The following is an 18,529-nucleotide window of genomic DNA, read 5'->3' on the forward strand; positions in this document are numbered from 1 at the left end:
AAAAGAAGGAAAAGAAAGAAAGAAAGAAAAAGAAAGAAAGAAAGGAAGGAAAGGAAGGAAGGAAGGAAGGAAGGAAGGAAAGAAAGAAAGAAAGAAAGAAAGAGAACAAGTAACCGCTAGCTGACACAGGTTTGGAGGAGGAAAAGGCATTGGTGGGGGCAATAATGAAACACAATTTTGAGTCTGAAATGCTCCCATAGAGTTCTCTATGCTGCAATTTCTTTTAATTGACACTGGAGCATATCCAAGTGTTTGTTGTCGATGTGTTTTTATACGGTAGAAGGGTGCAATCTGTGAGCTACGAGAGGATCGTGACAGCTGGTAATTTATTTCCAGCTTATTAATATTTTCCAAGTATATCTTTGAAAATTATTTGTTTAGGAGGAACTGAGTAGTTAGATAAAATTCCCTATTTAGAGCTTTGTACTCAATGTGAGTTTGAGTTCTAGTTCTACAAGGGACTAGCTGTGTACCCTTGGGCATGATACTTAGAATCTAGGCCGTAGCTTTCATTTTTGTAAGATGTGGTTAATTAAGACCTACCTTACAGGGATACTGAGAAAATTAAGGAAAATCATACATGGAAAGGACTCAGCACAGTACCTGCAAATAATAAACGCTCAACAAATGTAACCTGCTATTATTATTCAGCCTAGTTTGACTACATTCAGATATTTAAATGCTCATGAGGTAAAGAAAATATAAATATCATTCTGACATCATATGATGACCAAATTCAGGATGTCACAGGTCCCAAGAAGGTTATATTAACAGAGTAATGATGAGCAACTATTAGGACACAGTTTGAGAAAGAAAAACACATAAATAAAAATTATTTTGTATAAAAGACATCTATCATTTAATCTAGGATTTATGAGAGCCCAGGCACATACATCTGTTCTTTCAGTTCTTCCCTGCAACGTTTCCATATATCCTAAGCAGTGAGGAAAGGCGATGGGAGTTTCACGATTATGTGAAGCAAAATGAAGAATGTAAGAATAATTATTGCTTTTCATTACTGACTAACTGTTGAATCCATTTGGCAGGTATCTGTTTCCTGCATCCACAAGTATTCAGAAAGTAGTTCCATATTTCATACATGAAAAAGTCTAGGAACACAAACAGATGTTTCTGAAGAACAGGGTTCTTTTGCAAAGACATGTTGAAATACAGGGTAAGGACTTGGAATACTTGAGAAAATGAAGTAGGATAAACAGGTTCTTGTGAGAGAAGAGGGACTAAGCATGATATAACTAGGGTCCAGAAACCCACTATAGACAGCAACACGATGGAGAGTTGAACACAATGGGAAGTGACCACCAAGGTCACTGGTCATTCCAGCAGGTATAAGACTGGCCCAAGGATAAGCTTTGTTTAGACTCTAGATGTGATAGAGTCCTCTCTCAGGTCACTGACTGCTAGCTTTTTTTTTTTTTTAAACATCTTTATTGCAGTATAATTGCTTTACAATGATGTGTTAGTTTCTGCTTTATAACAAAGTGAATCAGCTATACATATACATATATACCCACACATCCTCCCTCTTGTGTCTCTCTCCCACCCCTCTAGGTGGTCACAAAGCACCGAGCTGATCTCCCTGTGCTATATGGCTGCTTCCCACTAGCTATCTATTTTACATTTGGTAGTATATATAAGTCCATGCCACTCTCTCACTTCGTCCCAGCTTACCCTTCCCACTCCCCATGTCCTCAAGTCCATTCTCTACATCTGCGTCATTATTCCTATCCTGCCCCTAGGTTCTTCAGAACAATTTTTTTTTTTTTAGATTCCATATATATGTGTTAGCATACGGTATTCGTTTTCCTCTTTCTGACTTACTTCACTCTGTATGACAGACTCTAGGTCCATCCACCGCAGTACAAATAACTTAATTTCATTTCTTTTTATGGCTGAGTAATATTCTATTGTATACATGTGCCACATCTTCTTTATCCATTCATCTGTCGATGGACACTTAGGTTGCTTCCATATCCTGGCTATTGTAAATAGAGCTGCAATGAACACTGTGGTACATGACTCTTTTTGAATTATGGTTTTCTCAGGGTATATGCCCAGTAGTGGGGTTGCTGGGTCGTATGGTAGTTCTATTTTTAGTTCTTTAAGGAACCTTCATACTGTTCTCCATAGTGGCTGTATCAGTTTACATTCCCATGAACAGTGCAAGAGGGTTCCCTTTTCTCAACACCCTCTCCAGCATTTATTGTTTGTAGATTTTTTGATGATGGCCATTCTGACTGGTGTGAGGTGATACCTCAGTGTAGGTTTGATTTGCATTTCTCTAATGATTAGTGATGTTGACCATCCTTTCATGTGTTTGTTGGCAATCTGTATATCTTCTTTGGAGAAATGTCTATTTAGGTCTCCTGCCCAGTTTTGGATTGGGTTGTTTGTTTTTTTGATATTGAGCTACATGAGCTGCCTGTAAATTTTGGAGATTAACTCTTTGTCAGTTGTTTCACTTGAAAATGTTTTCTCCCATTCTGAGGGTTGTCTTTTGGTCTGGTTTATGGTTTCCTTTGCTATGCAAAAGATTTCAGGTCTCATTAAATCCCATTTGTTTATTTTTGTTTTTATTTCCATTTTGCTAGGAGGTGGATCAAAAAGGATCTTGCTGTGATTTATGTCATAGAGTGTTCTGCCTATGTTTTCCTCTAAGACTTTGATAGTGTCTGGCCTTACATTTAGGTCTTTAATCCATTTTGAGTTTATTTTTGTGTATGGTGTTAGAGAGTGTTCTAATTTCATTCTTTTACATGTAGCTGTACAGTTTTCCCAGCACCACTAATTGAAGAGGCTGTCTTTTCTCCAGTGTATACTCTTGCCTCCTTTATCAAAAATAAGGTGACCATAGGTGCGTGGGTTTATCTCTGGGCTTTCTATCCTGTTCCATTGATCTATATTTCTGTTTTTGGGCCAGTATCATACTGTCTTGATTACTGTAGCTTTGTAGTATAGTCTGAAGTCTGGGAGCCTGATTCCTCCAGCTCCGTTTCTCTTTCTCAAGATTGCTTAGGCTATTTGGGGTCTTTTGTGTTTCCACACAAATTGTGAAATTTTTTGTTCTAGTTCTGTGAAAAATGCCATTGGTAGTTTGATAGGGATTGCATTGAATCTGTAGATTTCTTTGGGTAGTAGAGTCATTTTCACAATGTTGATTCTTCCAAACCAAGAACATGGTATATCTATCCATTTGTTTGTATAATCTTTAATTTCTTTCATCAGTGTCTTACAGTTTTCTGCATACAGGTCTTTTGTCTCCTTAGGTAGGTTTATTCCTAGTTATTTTATTCTTTTTGTTGCAGTGGTAAATGGGAGTGTTTCCTTAATTTCTCTGTCAGATATTTCATCATTAGTGTATAGGAATGCAAGGGATTTCTGTGCATTAACTTTGTATCCTGCTACTTTACCAAATTCATGGATTAGCTCTAGCAGTTTTCTGGTAGCATCTTTAGGATTCTCTATGTATAGTATCATATCATCTGCAAACAGTGACAGCTTTACTTCTTCTTTTCTGATTTGGATTCCTTTCATTTCTTTTTCTTCTCTGATTGCTGTGGCTAAAACTTCTAAAACTATGTTGAATAATAGTGGTAAGAGTGGACAACCTTGTCTTGTTCCTGATCTTAGTGGAAATGTTTTCAGTTTTTTACCATTGAGAATGATGTTGGCTGTGGCTTTGTCATATATGGCCTTTATTAAATTGAGACTGTGATTAAAAATTTTCCAACAAACAAAAGCCCAGGAACAGATGGCTTCACAGGCGAATTCTATCAAACATTTAGAGAAGAGCTAACACCTATCCTTCTCAAACTCTTCCAAAATATAGCAGAGGGAGGAACACTCCCTAACTCATTCTATGAGGTCACCATCACCCTGATACCAAAACTAGACAAAGATGTCACAAAGAAAGAAAACTACAGGCCAATGTCACTGATGAACATAGATGCAAAAATCCTCAACAAAATAGTAGCAAACAGAATCCAACAGCACATTAAAAGGGTCATACACCATGATCAAGTGGGGTTTATCCCAGGAAAGCAAGGATTCTTCAATATACACAAATCAATCAATGTGATACACCATATTAACAAATTGAAGGATAAAAACCATATGATCATCTCAATAGATGCAGAAAAAGCTTTCAACAAAATTCAATACCCATTTATGATAAAAACCCTCCAGAAAGCAGGCATACTGGGTTCTTCTTTTACTTATCCATCTTCTGCTCACAGGCTATGGGAAAATATGAACTTCAAAGCTGATCTTTCATTTTCCAAGGAAGATTGAAGCTTACAAAATAAAATGCCACAGTCTCCCATGTTCAGTGACAACACCTTTGAAAGGATGAATTCTGTTAGTTGAGTAGCTCCTTGCTGTGCCTGTAGCTTCTTAAACATCATGAAGTTGTTGTTGTTGTACTTATTTTTAAAGAAGCTAACTTAAGAAAAGTGGAAGGTGTAGTTCTTCTTCATTTAAAAAATAAAAGTATAGTTTAAAATAACAAAATTCATGTATTTCTGATTAATTTACATAAAGGAATTCATAGCCATGTAAAGTTTAAAGAGTTTTAAGGACCTTTTAACAATTCTGACAGGTTGTTTTTTCATTGTAAAGTCTGTTTCATCCTATAAATTAGTCCAACCTTAACTCTCATGCCAAAGAGGGAAAGATGTATCTTAACACATCAACCAACTATGTTACTCCCAGGGTCCAGCTCCTTGCCTTCCAATAAAAGAATAGTGCTTCAAGCAAATCAGCAATTCTTTTAAATCAAAACAGGACTTTACTGCGTTTCTTATTATATCAACATTAGTAATCACTGCAGTACACTTTCCAAGCTGGATATTTAAGTTTAAAACCTAAAATATAACAGAAATACACACATTCTTTCTGATATTCTATCCTGACCTAAATGAGAAGTTATTTTTAAAGACACTGTTAGCCTAAAATTAACCTAAAGCTAATTTTCAAATGCAAAAAAAGTGCAAATAATCTCGCATATTCTAGTTTTTAGAATCTAGAAGCAAATCTTTCTCTTTGATCTTAATAATAATAATTTACATAAATTGTACAGTAACTGTCAATACTTTTTGGTAGAGTCACAGAAATTAAAATTTTAGGGTTAGAGAGATTTCTTAAAAAATACTAAATGCAACCTTCCTCTGTGATAAGCAAGGTAAGAGAGTTGCAGACAGTACGGGCAGTGCCTGGATCTCGACTTATTCCATGTTTCAGTCATTTATTTACCTTTTGCTCAATTTCCAAAAGTGTAATTAATCCTTCAGCATGAATAACACGATAAAAATTATATTCTACTGACAAAAATGCACTATGATTAGAAATTGAACTATATTTATGGAAAACTAGGTCCATAGGCAAGAGAGAGGGGAAAGAGAGACTGAGCTTTATCGAGCTATTTTATTGCTATATTACCAACACTGTTGGTCAGCCAAGCTGTTTTGAATACTGTCATTTGTTTTTCCTTCATAAGCCAAAAAAGCAGTAGGTTCTACATGGACCGAACCACAGGTAGGATGTTGACTTATTTGATATAGGAATGATTTTTTCAAGAAGGTTGAGTAGTCATTACATGTCATGGATTAGTGAATAACATATAAGCAAGTACAAATTTTACAGAGTTACATAAGTCCGGGTATAGGTAATTAAAATGACTTAAAATGAATTGAGCTGCCAGGAAGAAAGTAAGCCCTTCTGGGTCCAGATGAGATTTCTAATTCAGCTGTATAGTTACATATGGTCTTAGTTGGGTTCTGCTGGAACTCTGAGACTAGAATTTGAGGTGCAGGTAGCTTATCTGGGAAGTGATCCTAGGAAGCATGAGTCCAGAAGTGGGTAAGTGAGACAGGGAAAGCAAGACAATCTATGATGTGCTTAATAAGCAGGTTACCGCTGTGGTCAATTGTGACTCAATCCCACCGGAGACTTTCGGGGGATGAGGTTGTCATATCTGGGGATGGGGGAGCTGGAGTTTGTTTGTCATTGGCTGTGAGCTGCTCCCAGAGTTATTAGCTCCTCAGCACTTCTGGACTTCCCTCCTCTTGGCTGTGACTAGAGAAAATCCTAATGGATGTGGGTGGCACATGCTTGGTTGTACTACACACGTGTGTATGTGGCAGTGTCTGATTAATTAGCACCTTTAGACAAGCAATAATGCAATGGGGATGTCTGTATTTACCAGGTTCTACCCGTAGCAACAAAACAATATGATAGCAAGATAGTCTCAGAATGTGGGAATAAAGTGGCTGTGAGGATGATATTATGGAAAATTATAGTGGGCAATAATAGGTTCCTCCAATCCATTTACTAGGGTGTAGCTTGAGGCGAAGTCTAACTCTAACATCAGGGCTAAGCCTGCTGATGTAGATTAAACTGCATTATCATAACTAAGGAAGCAGGGAATCAGTCAAATTGAGGTGGTTAGCGCACAAAAAAATTGAAGCACAGTGTGGAAGGAGAAGTCGTTGGCAGTGCTCCCGTGATACTCTACCTTGACTGAGGCTGGAATTCCTGCCAGTAATGATGCAGGTCAAATTGCGAGCTCCTTTTGCTCTAATCCATGCTCCCCAAATAGCATTCTGAGTTTAATCTGGCTTCCCAGATAGACTGCACTCCAAAGGGAAGAGGTACGAGAGAGAGGATATGGATGCCTGACCATTTTGTTTTTCATTACAAAGAAGTGAATTTTTAAGAACTAATCTGATCCTGACCTTTGGGATTGATAGTATGATATTGGTCATGACAAAGTCAAGTTTCTGGGCCTGTATCATGGTGACTCCATCAATATATTGTGAGACCTCCTGGTGTTAGCCTCTGTGGGACTATCTGGTCAGCATTTCTCTGGCATAACCTCTATAACTCTCAGCAATGGAGACCTGGTTTCAGGAACCAGACTGCAGAACATTGATGTCTCTATCTGAATTTCTATAAACCCTTTATTCATGTGTAGAAAATCAGATTTCAACAGTGGCCACTGTAGTAAGGTCTAGAATAGAATGTGCAGTTCAGTTTAACACTAAGTCTAAATCAATTGAGAAGACATCCAATTAGTTACTTCTGTGTTCCTCAGAATTCTTCTTCCATCAAAGTGCTTTGTGAGTTTCCAGGTCTAAAAGTTTGGAAACATCACACATTCTATTTCCATTTAGAGATTCAGAATGTATATATATTAGCGTTTTAAAATTCTAGAAGAAGGATACCTCTTTAACTTTATTTAACACAGCACTTTCCCGCTCTTCCCTATCCCCTCCTTACTTTGTTTGACCAAACATTTATTAATATCCTTTAGAACACATGTGTGGATCATTACCATCAATCGCTTACCCTATTTTACGTTTTAAAAATAATTCAATATTATTAAAGTTTGTAATTGGGAAAATTAATCCGGTTTTGCACATTTATAAAGGTTGAATACATCACGATTGTTTACTTTACCCTGCAATAATATTCAAATCAGTTTCTGCTTATCTCCCTTTTACATAAGGTTTGTCCTCTTAATAACATTCAGTTTACCAAATATGGCAAAAACACATTCTCATGTCTCACATAGCTAGAAAATCTTTGCAGTATCTGTGCAAATAATTTTCTTCCCGCATCCCCTAGTATACATCTATTTGCATTGCTCTGTCAATATGCTTGAGTTGCAAATGTAGACATTGAAATGATCTGAAATTCCCTCTAACAGAGAGGTTTCCACCACTGATATTCATTTCTCATTGTATGTTTTGCTGTGTGAACAATTCCCTTCTTTGTTCATACATTAAGGTTTTGCCAGAGGCAGACATTTATGGCATTAATATACAGATTGTTGTACGTATCTCTTTCATTATCTGGAAGGGGAGCAGATAAAAAACAACACTGAATTCTAAAGGCATAAGCAAACACAAAAGATTCCAAAGAGTGAGTGGTAGCTGAGGTTTTCTTCAAGTTCAATATACAGCCATCTAACACTGGGAGTGGGGTGTTTGTGTCTGTGTTGGCACGTGTGCCTGTGCATTTGTGTCTATCAGAGAGAGAGAAAGGAAGGTTTCACTCATAGCCTTGTTTCCCTCTAAAGAGGGACTAGAAAGACAATTTTGTAATATACTTACTAATACAAAACATAATTTTGAAATATCACAGCGAGTCCATCATTACAGATACAAGAGTGTTTAAATTAATGTTTATATTCAGGGGGAAAATAATAATAAAAAGAGAAAAACATTGGGCTGCATAAAACTATTTTTGTGAAAATCCTAAATGAATTTGGGGGTATCCAGATTAAGCAAAGAAACCAAAAGAAGCACTACTATTATCAGACTCTCCCAGAGGTTGTGTGATCGAGTGGATTAGGCACTTTCATTAATGAGGCTCAGGCTTAATCGCAGCTTTAAAAGGAACTTATGGGGCTTCCCTGGTGGCGCAGTGGTTGCGAGTCCGCCTGCCGATGCAGGGGACACGGGTTCGTGCCCCAGTCCGGGAAGATCCCACATGCCGCGAGGCGGCTGGGCCCGTGAGCCATGGCCGCTGAGCCTGCGCGTCCGGAGCCTGTGCTCCGCAACGGGGAGGCCACAACAGTGAGAGGCCCGCGTACCGCAAAGAAAAAGAACTTGTGGAATTTGTAATAACTCTCCCTAATGTCCATAACACTCTCTTTCTCCATTTAGCTTTTTTTTTTCCATTAGGCATGTCTATAATGAACACTTATATGGATCACATAATTTCTATTTAGCCACACCTCTGAGGAACTCAGAACTGTGTGAATATTTCCAGCCTCCATTATTGATCTCATTTATCAATATGAAGGAGGGAGCGGCCAGGAAATATCATTCCCATTTTACAGACAAGAGAATAGAAATTGATTTGTTCAAGTTCATAGAGAAGACCTGGAGTGAACACAGGTGGATAAATATGTAAGTTTTGTGACTTGATTAGCCAAAGCTCACCCTTGCACCTGTGAAACCTAGAAGCTGGAAAATAAACTGGAAAATAAACACACTGGTGATGTGTTGTTGGAGGTGGGAGGTCAGGGGCTGGATAGAGGAAGAAAAAGGGAACATAAGGAGTTAGTTTCTTCCAATATGGTAGCGCCGCCATGCACCGAGGTAGTCCTACATCTTGAACTGTGAATTCTAGACATGAAGTAAAGCCCAGAAGGATTGACAGTCAATGAGTGGAGTTAATCCAATAAGCAAGTTGGATTAACTTGGCAGTTTATTTGTTTCCCACACACTCCTCCTGAGACAAGGGCAGCCTTTCCCTCCTGGTCATGACAGGATAAGACAATAGAAAATCTGCGGGAGGCACACAGATGCTTTCTGCTTCTCTATACCACATGAAAGCCATGAAAGGAAAAGAAGAATTAGCTATTGCTACATTAAGAAAATAAGGTGCGGGCTTCCCTGGTGGCACAGTGGTTGAGAGTCCGCCTGCCGATGCAGGGGACGCGGGTTCGTGCCCTGGTCCGGGAAGATCCCACATGCCGCAGAGCGGCTGCGCCCGTGAGCCATGGCCGCTGAGCCTGCGCGTCCGGAGCCTGTGCTCCGCAACGGGAAAATAAATAAATAATAAGGTGCCAAGTGAAACCCCAAATCTCATTTTTATAGCTGCCAAGAAGTTACAGTTCAGGACTCATGCTAGGAAGCAAGCTGTAAATCACATAAAATTCATGGCCCGTATCACAGGGCAGCACCATCGACGCTTTTCAGTCCACTGCCGCACTTGGCTCAGCGTGAGACACTTGAAAAGCAGAAGAGTCCACATTTCATTTTTTAAAAGCAGCTTGATTGAAGTATAACTGATATACAATAAATGGGAAATATTTAAAGTGTACCACTGATACCTTTCAACAAATGTATACATTCCTGGAACCATCGACATGATTAAGAGAGTGACATAATTATCACCCTCAAAAGTGTTCTCATTTCATGAATTTCCGTCCAGAGAATTCTCTCCGATCTCTGTAGTGCACGTCTCGGTGGTGAAATAGCCCTAGCAAAGTAGCCAGAAAGCCACCAGACTCTATGGGAAAGGCTTAGCCCAATTGTACTCAGTCTCTGACTTTCCTGTGCATTGCTGGGAATCACATAGCAGAGAACATCACATGGCCCTCTCTGTCATTCTGCTCTTGTATTAGTTTCCTATTGCTGCTGTAACAAACTACCACAACATTGGTGGCTTAAACAACGTAAATTTATTATGTCACAGTTCTGGAGGTCAAAGCTTGGAAATGAGTTGCACTGGGCTGAAATCAAGTTGTCAGCTGGGCTGCATTCCTTTCTGGAGGCTTTAAGGGAGGGAGAATCCATTCCTCCTCATTTTCAGCTTCTAGAGGCTGCTGGCAATCATTGGCATTAGAGTCAGCAGTGGCAGGTTGAGTCCTTCTCATATCGCAATATCCCACTCTCCTCTTCTGTCATCACATCTCCTTCTCTGACTCTGACTTGGTTTCTGTCTCTCTCTTCCACTTTTTTTTTTTTTTTTTGCGGTACGCGGGCCTCTCACTGCTGTGGCCTCTCCCGTTGCAGAGCACAGGCTCCGGACGCGCAGGCTCAGCGGCCACAGCTTACGGGCCCAGCCGCTCCGCGGCATGTGGGATCTTCCCGGACCAGGGCACGAACCCGTGTCCCCTGCATCGGCAGGCGGACTCTCAACCACTGCACCACCAGGGAAGCCCTCTCTCTTCCACTTTTAAAGACCCATGTGATTCCAGGGGCCTACACAGAACAATCCGGTATAATCTCCTTATGTGAAGGACATAGAGTTGCTGGTAAGCAACTCTAATTCCATCTGCATCTTAATTCCCCCATGCCATGTACCCTAACATGTTCATAAACCCTGGGATTAGGATGGGGACCTCTTTGGGAGATCTTTATTCTGCTTAACATAGTTCTATAGCCACCCGTGTCCTCATCCACTGCCATGTTGCCTCTGTATAGCCACGGATGTTCATACTATGTGAAGGTTAATTCATACCTGGGTTTACTTCTGCTTTTTTATGTTTATCAAGTATTTTCATACATACTGCTTTTCTTGATTCTTAAAAGTATGACAAATCCTCATTTTACAGATGGAAAAGAGGCAAAGAGAGGCTAAGTGACTCTGCTATATTGTACATGAATTGGTGGCGGAGGTGATATTGAAGTCCAGTTTGACTGTCTCTAGATTTGATGCTACTTTTGCTATGTAATCTACCTTTCATGTAGCTACATATAATAATCATCTATATAAGTACAAACACGTTTATTTTCACATATTTTAAGTGCATGTACACCTCCTTGGTCTCTCTGTTCATTGATCAAGTGGGGACAGTGCTACTCCCTTCTTAGTGCCATTGACAGAATTAAAGAGAGAAGATATTTAATGCCAGCCTCTTAGATTAGACCAAGAAACTATTGTCTTCATGGCTGAAACTTCCATATCCCCCCTCATCCTCCCTAAAATGTTTGGTTTAGCTAAAACAATGTTTAAAAATTAGGATCTCTAGGGCCCATCAATCTCTAGTGTTTTATACCAAGCTAGAGTCATGACTTTTTACTACCTGCTTGGGCCGTGTAAGCATATAACTCTGTATCCCTGAAATAAGTCAGCAAGGAAAAATTTAAAAAAACATGAATATTCTGAGACATCAATTCTTTCTTAACACATAAGAACATCCAGCCTCATGGGTAAGGAACAGCACATTAGATTATGCTTCTTTTCTTCAGGCAAATCAGAAGCCAGTTAACAGAAAGGAATAATAAATAGAGAAACCCAAAACACCATGAGTTTGTTTTGTGGGGAGAGAGGCATGTAACTGAAAATTCTTTCTTTAAATGCTGAAATATAAAATCTATTCTTCCACTGAGAGCAGATTCTCAGACACAGTGATCTTTAGCATCAAACCATACATCAAACTATTCTCTACTTCATTGTTTTTCTCCTGCTAACTAAAATTTAAAATACTGCTCTATCACATCTAGCTGATCTTCCAGAACTGTAGGTCTTTGACAGAGGAAATTCCCTTGACCTTATCATCTCTGCTGATGAGGTCGAGGTCAGACATGGATAAAGAACTGACATAACATTAGGACAGAGGATTCTGGTGCTTAGAATGAAAGCAAATTAATTATCCCTTCCTGGACATATCTTTTATAATGTAAATGATTCCAGAACTGATGGAGAAATGTGTAATTTGAAAATGAATAAATGACACTACATGTGGTAATCTGCATATAATTCTTCTGCAAATAATATATCCGTTTTAGTACCAAAATGAAGAGAAGGCTGCCAGCAAAGACTTGAAATTGATGCACAGAACATTTTCACCTAGAGTTCAACATCAGCTGGAGTAGCAGCAATTATTCTGTGATTTAAAAAAATAAGTATAAAACTTATCCACAGGAAATGGGTACTAAAGAGAACAAGCAGAAAATCGGATGCTGACTGACCGTATGAAGAGTTTTTCTTCTGACGTTTGTAACTAATCTCTTCCGCAGATAATGTGTCTTACTTTGGGCTATTTTCCTCTAAAGAGACATTCGTGTGTGTGTGTGTGTGTGTGTGTGTGTGTGTGTGTGTGTGTGTGTGTTTTGATTCAAAACAAGGAATACATTTTAGAAATAGTGATAGTCATTGTTATAGAAGAGTGGATTATATTTTTAAAACAATGCATTCCCTAATTGTTCAGAAAGGATAACTCGTTTGAACAATAAAATGCTTATTTCCAGGCAAGTTAAAATAAAATCTAATGAAAAATCTCAGAAAGCATTAGAAATTAGGAACAATATTTAGGAAAATGAATTGATTATATTAAAAAGTCATTTGAAATTCTGTCTTAAAACAATGTCCCTCTTACAGGTTTTGACACATCTTCTGATTTCCCATTAAAAAGAGATGGAAACTCAATAATACTAAAAACCACAGCTGTCTGACATGCTGTTAATGGAACTTGGGGATAAGATCCACTAGGCATGAGATTAATGGCTAGCCTCTATCTGCCTTGTGTGACCCAGCAGAGTCACCTGCTTGGAAAAAAAGTGGCAGGGGGCTGGCATTTTATTTATTCCTTATTCTCTGACCTATAGCTTATGAATTGAGAATTTTTTTTTTTTTTTTTTGCGGTACGCGGGCCTCTCACTGTTGTGGCCTCTCCCGTTGCGGAGCACAGGCTCCGGACGCGCAGGCTCAGTGGCCGTGGCTCACGGGCCCAGTCGCTCCGTGGCATGTGGGATCTTCCCGGACCGGGTCACGAACCCGTGTCCCTTGCATCGGCAAGCGGACTCTCAACCACTGCACCACCGGGGAAGCCCATGAATTGAGAATTTGAACCATGTACAAAACTGAATAACAGTCTCCTCACTCAACTTTAAGTACCATAAGAGTAGGAAATGGACCTGTTTTTGCTGACACTTCATAATCCAGGACCTACTACAGTGATAGGAATATATAGACTGAATAATTTTTGAATGAATGAACAGATGTAGCTAGTAAGAACTGAAATCCAATAATTGGAGGAACACTGAAGGAAAATTAAAATCAAGCAAAGAAAAGTTCTTGGGCTAAAGTAAACTTTACGGATGTGGATGGAAAGCTATATGCTAGTGTGATCCAAAATCAGGAGACTCACATCTACAGATATACCAGGATTTTCTCTTAATTCCAAGAATAAAAAATATTTACATAAGTATTTCAAAAATGCATCCTTTTTACAACTTGCCTATACAGAAGGACACCGCAGAGGACCATCCTAGGATTGGACCTGCTTTGGAAAGGTAGCTAAACTTAACTTGTCAGGCATAGAAGTGGGACATTTACTCTGAGAGCTATCCTATAGTCACATGACGGCAGTTTGGTCACAAAGGGACTCCTGGCCTATGAATCAGTGGACTGTGTACTTGCTCAGCTAAGCACTTACTAAGTATGTCATTTCTTGGACCTCAGTTTTTTTACTTGCACATTGAAGAGTTTAGATTCTTAAGGGTGTCAATTAGTAAGCAGTGAGCTGAATCCAGCCTGCATATGTGTCTTGTTTGGAAAGGAACATAAAACTGTCTTTATTTGTGGAAGAAGATTTGATTATGTACAGGGAAAGTCTGGATGAATCTATAAGCAAACTATGAGAACTAATAAGTGAGTTTAGTAAGGTTGTATGAGACAAGGTCCATTTACAAAAATAAATAGTATTTTATCTTCTCGCATTGGTCGATTTAAGATTAAAAAAAACAACAGCATTAAAAAAAACCTCCATCAAACTCTTAGGAATAAATTTAATGAAAAGTTTATAAGACTTGTACATTGCAAATTGCTAAATGTTACTTAGAGAAATTAAAGAAGATCTAAATAAGTGAAGAGATATATTATATTCATAGATTGAAAAAGCTCTGTATTTTTAGATGTTAATTATCCCCACATTTATTCATTCTAAATCCTAGCAGACTGTTTTGCAGAAGACAAGCTCATTCTAAAATTCATATGGAAATTCAAAAGAACTAGAATAGTAAAGGAAATCTTGAAGAAGAGAAATAGTTGGAAGACAACTAAATTTTGAGATAAACAATGAAGCCACAAACATTAAATTAGTGTAGTATTAACATAAAAATATACAAATCAGCAGACAGAATAGAGTTCAGAAATAGATTCACCCACATATGGCAAGCTGAGTTTCAATAAAGGTACCAAAGAAATGAAGCAAGAAAGGAAAATATTTTCAACAAATGTTGCTGGAAAAACTGGATGTTCTATAAAAGACAAAACCCAAACCTCGACACCTTTCCTAACACCATATATAAAAGTTAATTCAAAGTAGCTCATAGACCTAAATGTAAAACCTAAAAGGATATAGCTTCTGGAAGAAAAGATAAGAGGATATCTTCCTCACTATAGAATAGGCAACAATTTCTTAGGGTACAGAAATCATCAACCACAAAAAAATAAATTGATAAACAGGATTTTATCAAAATTAAAAAATCTTCTCATCCAAAAATACTCTTCAGAAAATGTAAAGGCAAGTCACAGATTGGGGAATATATTCACAATACATGTATCTGACAAATGACTTTCATCCAAAATATAAAGTGAACTGCTAAAAATAGAATTTAAAAGGACTAACAATAAACACACACTTCACAAAAGGCATATGATTGGTTAATAAGCACATAAAAACGAGCCCAGCATCATTACTGTTTAGAAAAATGTTATTAAACCTTCAAGAAGATACCCACTTCTATGGGTATAGAATGGCTTAGATTAAAAAGACTGATCATATTAAGTATTGATAACGATTTGGATCAACTAGAACTCTAATGCATTGACACTGACAAATGATACAATCAGTTTTGGCAAATGAGATTTTTAAAATACAGTTAAACATATATCTTCGCCATGACTCAGAAGTTATACTCCAAAAAAGGAAAAGCACAGGTCTACAAAGAACTGTACAAGAATGTTCATAATAACTTTGTCCCTAATAACCAAAAACTGAAAACAGGTCAAATGTTCGTCAACAGAAAATGAATAACCAAAGTGTAGAATAGTCACATAATGGGATTTACTTAGTAATTGAAAGAACTATTGATATACACAACAATATGGATATATCTCTAAAACATTATGTTGAACAAAAGAAACCAGACGGAGTATAAACTTATGATTCCCTGTATTTCAATTCAAGAACAGTAATACCACTCTAGGGCAAGGACTGGCAAACTTTTTCTGTAAAGGGCCAGATAATAAATATTTCAGCTTTTGTGGAGATAAATTTTTAGTATCTATATTCATTTGTTTTGTCCTGAAAGCAAACAATAAGTTTCTGAATAAAGGCAGACTATTATTGCTTACAGCAGTCATTGCATAGGTTCCCTACTCCGTGTTCTCTCCCTTCAGGGCAATGGGATAAAAGCCAGAAGTGCAGGCCTGCAGTACGAAAAGGAAGTTTTGTACCACAGGAGAGGGACCCCAGAATTATGAATCTGGGAGTTTATATGGGAACTGCTATTCAGTTGCCCTTCACTTCTCCTGAGAAAAGGACCTGTATCTTATCTCTCTAAATGTAAATAAATCTTCACTGGGGAAGAAAAAGAAGGCCCCTATTTTACATTCCTTTGAAATGAAAACAAATGGTTCCCAGTTTCATCCCCCTTTGAAATGTAAATTCATGCCCTTCAAATGTGAAGTACAAATGTTTCCAGGAGACAAATGGAAGCATTCTCTATCTTATGACGTGTCAATTTTTACAGCTCAGGTGGCTGGGTCTCTGCAGGAACACTGAAAAATCCAGAATAGACTGGCTTCCCCAGTGTGGGCCATAATATCTCAGTCTCAAGTACTCAACCTTGCCCTTGTGATGGGAAAGCAGCAGCACATTAAAAATGGGTGTGGCTCTGTTCCATTAAAACCTTATGTACACAAACAAGTGGTAGGCCAGATTTAACGGGTCTGAGTTGTGGTTTGCCAACCCTGTTCTAGCATGATAGAAACCTTCACAATGCATTCCGAAGGTGCCCTGCTTTCTGACTGACAAGGAAGTCAAGTGAACTTTCAAGAGTGAGGGAAAATATTCTTCATTTTCATTTGGGCAATGGTTAGATGGGTGTATATATTTGTCAAAACTCATCAAAATGTGCTGCCCAGATCTGTGCATTTAACTTTTGCAAAGTTTACCTGTTTAAAAAGAATCACTACAGATTTCTGCAGCCAATAAAAAGATAATAAGGAAATACCATGAACAATTTTATGCTTGCTTATTAAACAACGCAGAAGAAATGGACCACTTCCTTGAAAACCACAAACTGCCAAAATTCAACTAATACAAAATAATCTGAATAGCCATATAACCATTCAAGAGATTGAATTCATAATTTAAGAGCTCCTAAAGAAGACATCTTCAGGACAAGACGGCTTCACTGGAGAATTCTATCAGATACTTAAAGAAGACTTAACATAAATTCTACACAACCTCTTTCAGAATACGGAAGAGTAGGGAACACTTCCCAACTTGTTTTACGAGGCCAGTGTTAATTAACCTCATACCAAATCAGTGGAAGACCATACAAAACAAAACAAAGCAAAACTATAGACCAATGTCCCTTAGAGACAAAAATCCTTAACAAAATATTAGCAAATAGAATTCAGAATTATCTAAAAAGTATTACACCCCACGACCAAGTAGGATGCAAGGCTGGCTTAACATTGAAAATCTATTAAATATAATCTACTCATATCAACAAAATCCTAGATCTTATAAAACTTTTAGGTTATCTACAAAGCAGTGAAAATCAATCTGCCCTCAGATTTTACCTTCCAACACTAAATGATGAATTCTCTTACATTTAAATGGTAAATAAAAGATATTATGTTCCTAATTTGAATTCTTACAGAAAACACAAACATCCATATTCACGTGTGCACACCCCAACACACATACCTACTTCCACACACAGATTAAAAAAAAGAAAAGAAAGGCTATATTTTTTAAATGGTGGTGTTTTTAGGTAGTAGAATTACATGTGGATTGTGTTTTCATTTTAAAATATACTTTCTACAATGGGCCTGAATATTTAGATCTAGGTATAAAGTAAAAGAAAGTAATATGAAGAGAGAGAGGCATTGTTATTTCCCCTAAGTAATTTTACTCATTTTTTTTTGAATCTTGAAAATTATTTCAAATGTCAATATAAACAATTCTATAATTCCAAGAAATGCCATTCTCACAGATAATTCCCCTCAATGTCTTTATATGTATGACAATGTGTAAGACATTTGACAATTACAGCTTTAACGACTGAGCACCAAACCAGGCTTAAAGAGATTGCAAAATGGATTAACACTGACATATTGAAAAAAATAATACAATTTCCCAACATGAACTATTATGGTAAAGTCATAAGGAATTACCCTTTTAAAATGCACCTTAAAAACACCAACTTTCCATTATGACAAATTAGCTGCTTTCCATAGATAGATACTATTGTGAAAATACAAATGAAAAGTACATCGGTGGCCATTATGATACTAATAGTCCAGCATTAATATAATATACAAGAATCAGATGTAATTACAGTGAAAGCCCCATGGCTTACATCTGCCACGGGTTTCTTAAATAGTCAATCTGAAAAGCTGAAACGGTGAGTCTGGGGACGTCTTTACCAAATGAAAAATTACATTTTCATTAACGATAACACATCAGTTTCTATTTTAAATGGACATTAATGAATAAAATATGTATTTAATGTTACAGCATAGAACCCCAGATATCTCTCTTTCCTGGTTAATATGTTATATATTTGGAAACAATTCCAATTCCCACAATTTAAAAATTATAGATGTGACCTTTATTCCTTGAATGAAGGAAGGTGCAGAAACTAACAGAAAAATAACTCTAAATCTTTCTTTTGTAGATCCAAAGGAAGTACACACACATGCACACACACACACACACATCTGGGGTATGAGTGTTAGCATTTATCTCCATTCATCCACAGCAGAGGGGGAGCTGGAAAGGAAGAAGGAACAAAGGGAAACACAAAGAGTCTGA

General features: G+C 37.6%; 1 long non-coding RNA gene across 1 annotated transcript in view; it reads right to left on the minus strand.

Annotated features, from left to right (window-relative positions):
- Positions 1–18,529, minus strand: part of LOC137226455 (uncharacterized) — an 854,565-nt gene that overhangs the window by 172,777 nt on the left and 663,259 nt on the right. The window lies entirely within an intron of this gene.

Source organism: Pseudorca crassidens, chromosome 6 (genome assembly GCF_039906515.1).
Source record: "Pseudorca crassidens isolate mPseCra1 chromosome 6, mPseCra1.hap1, whole genome shotgun sequence".
NCBI lineage: Eukaryota > Metazoa > Chordata > Mammalia > Artiodactyla > Delphinidae > Pseudorca > Pseudorca crassidens.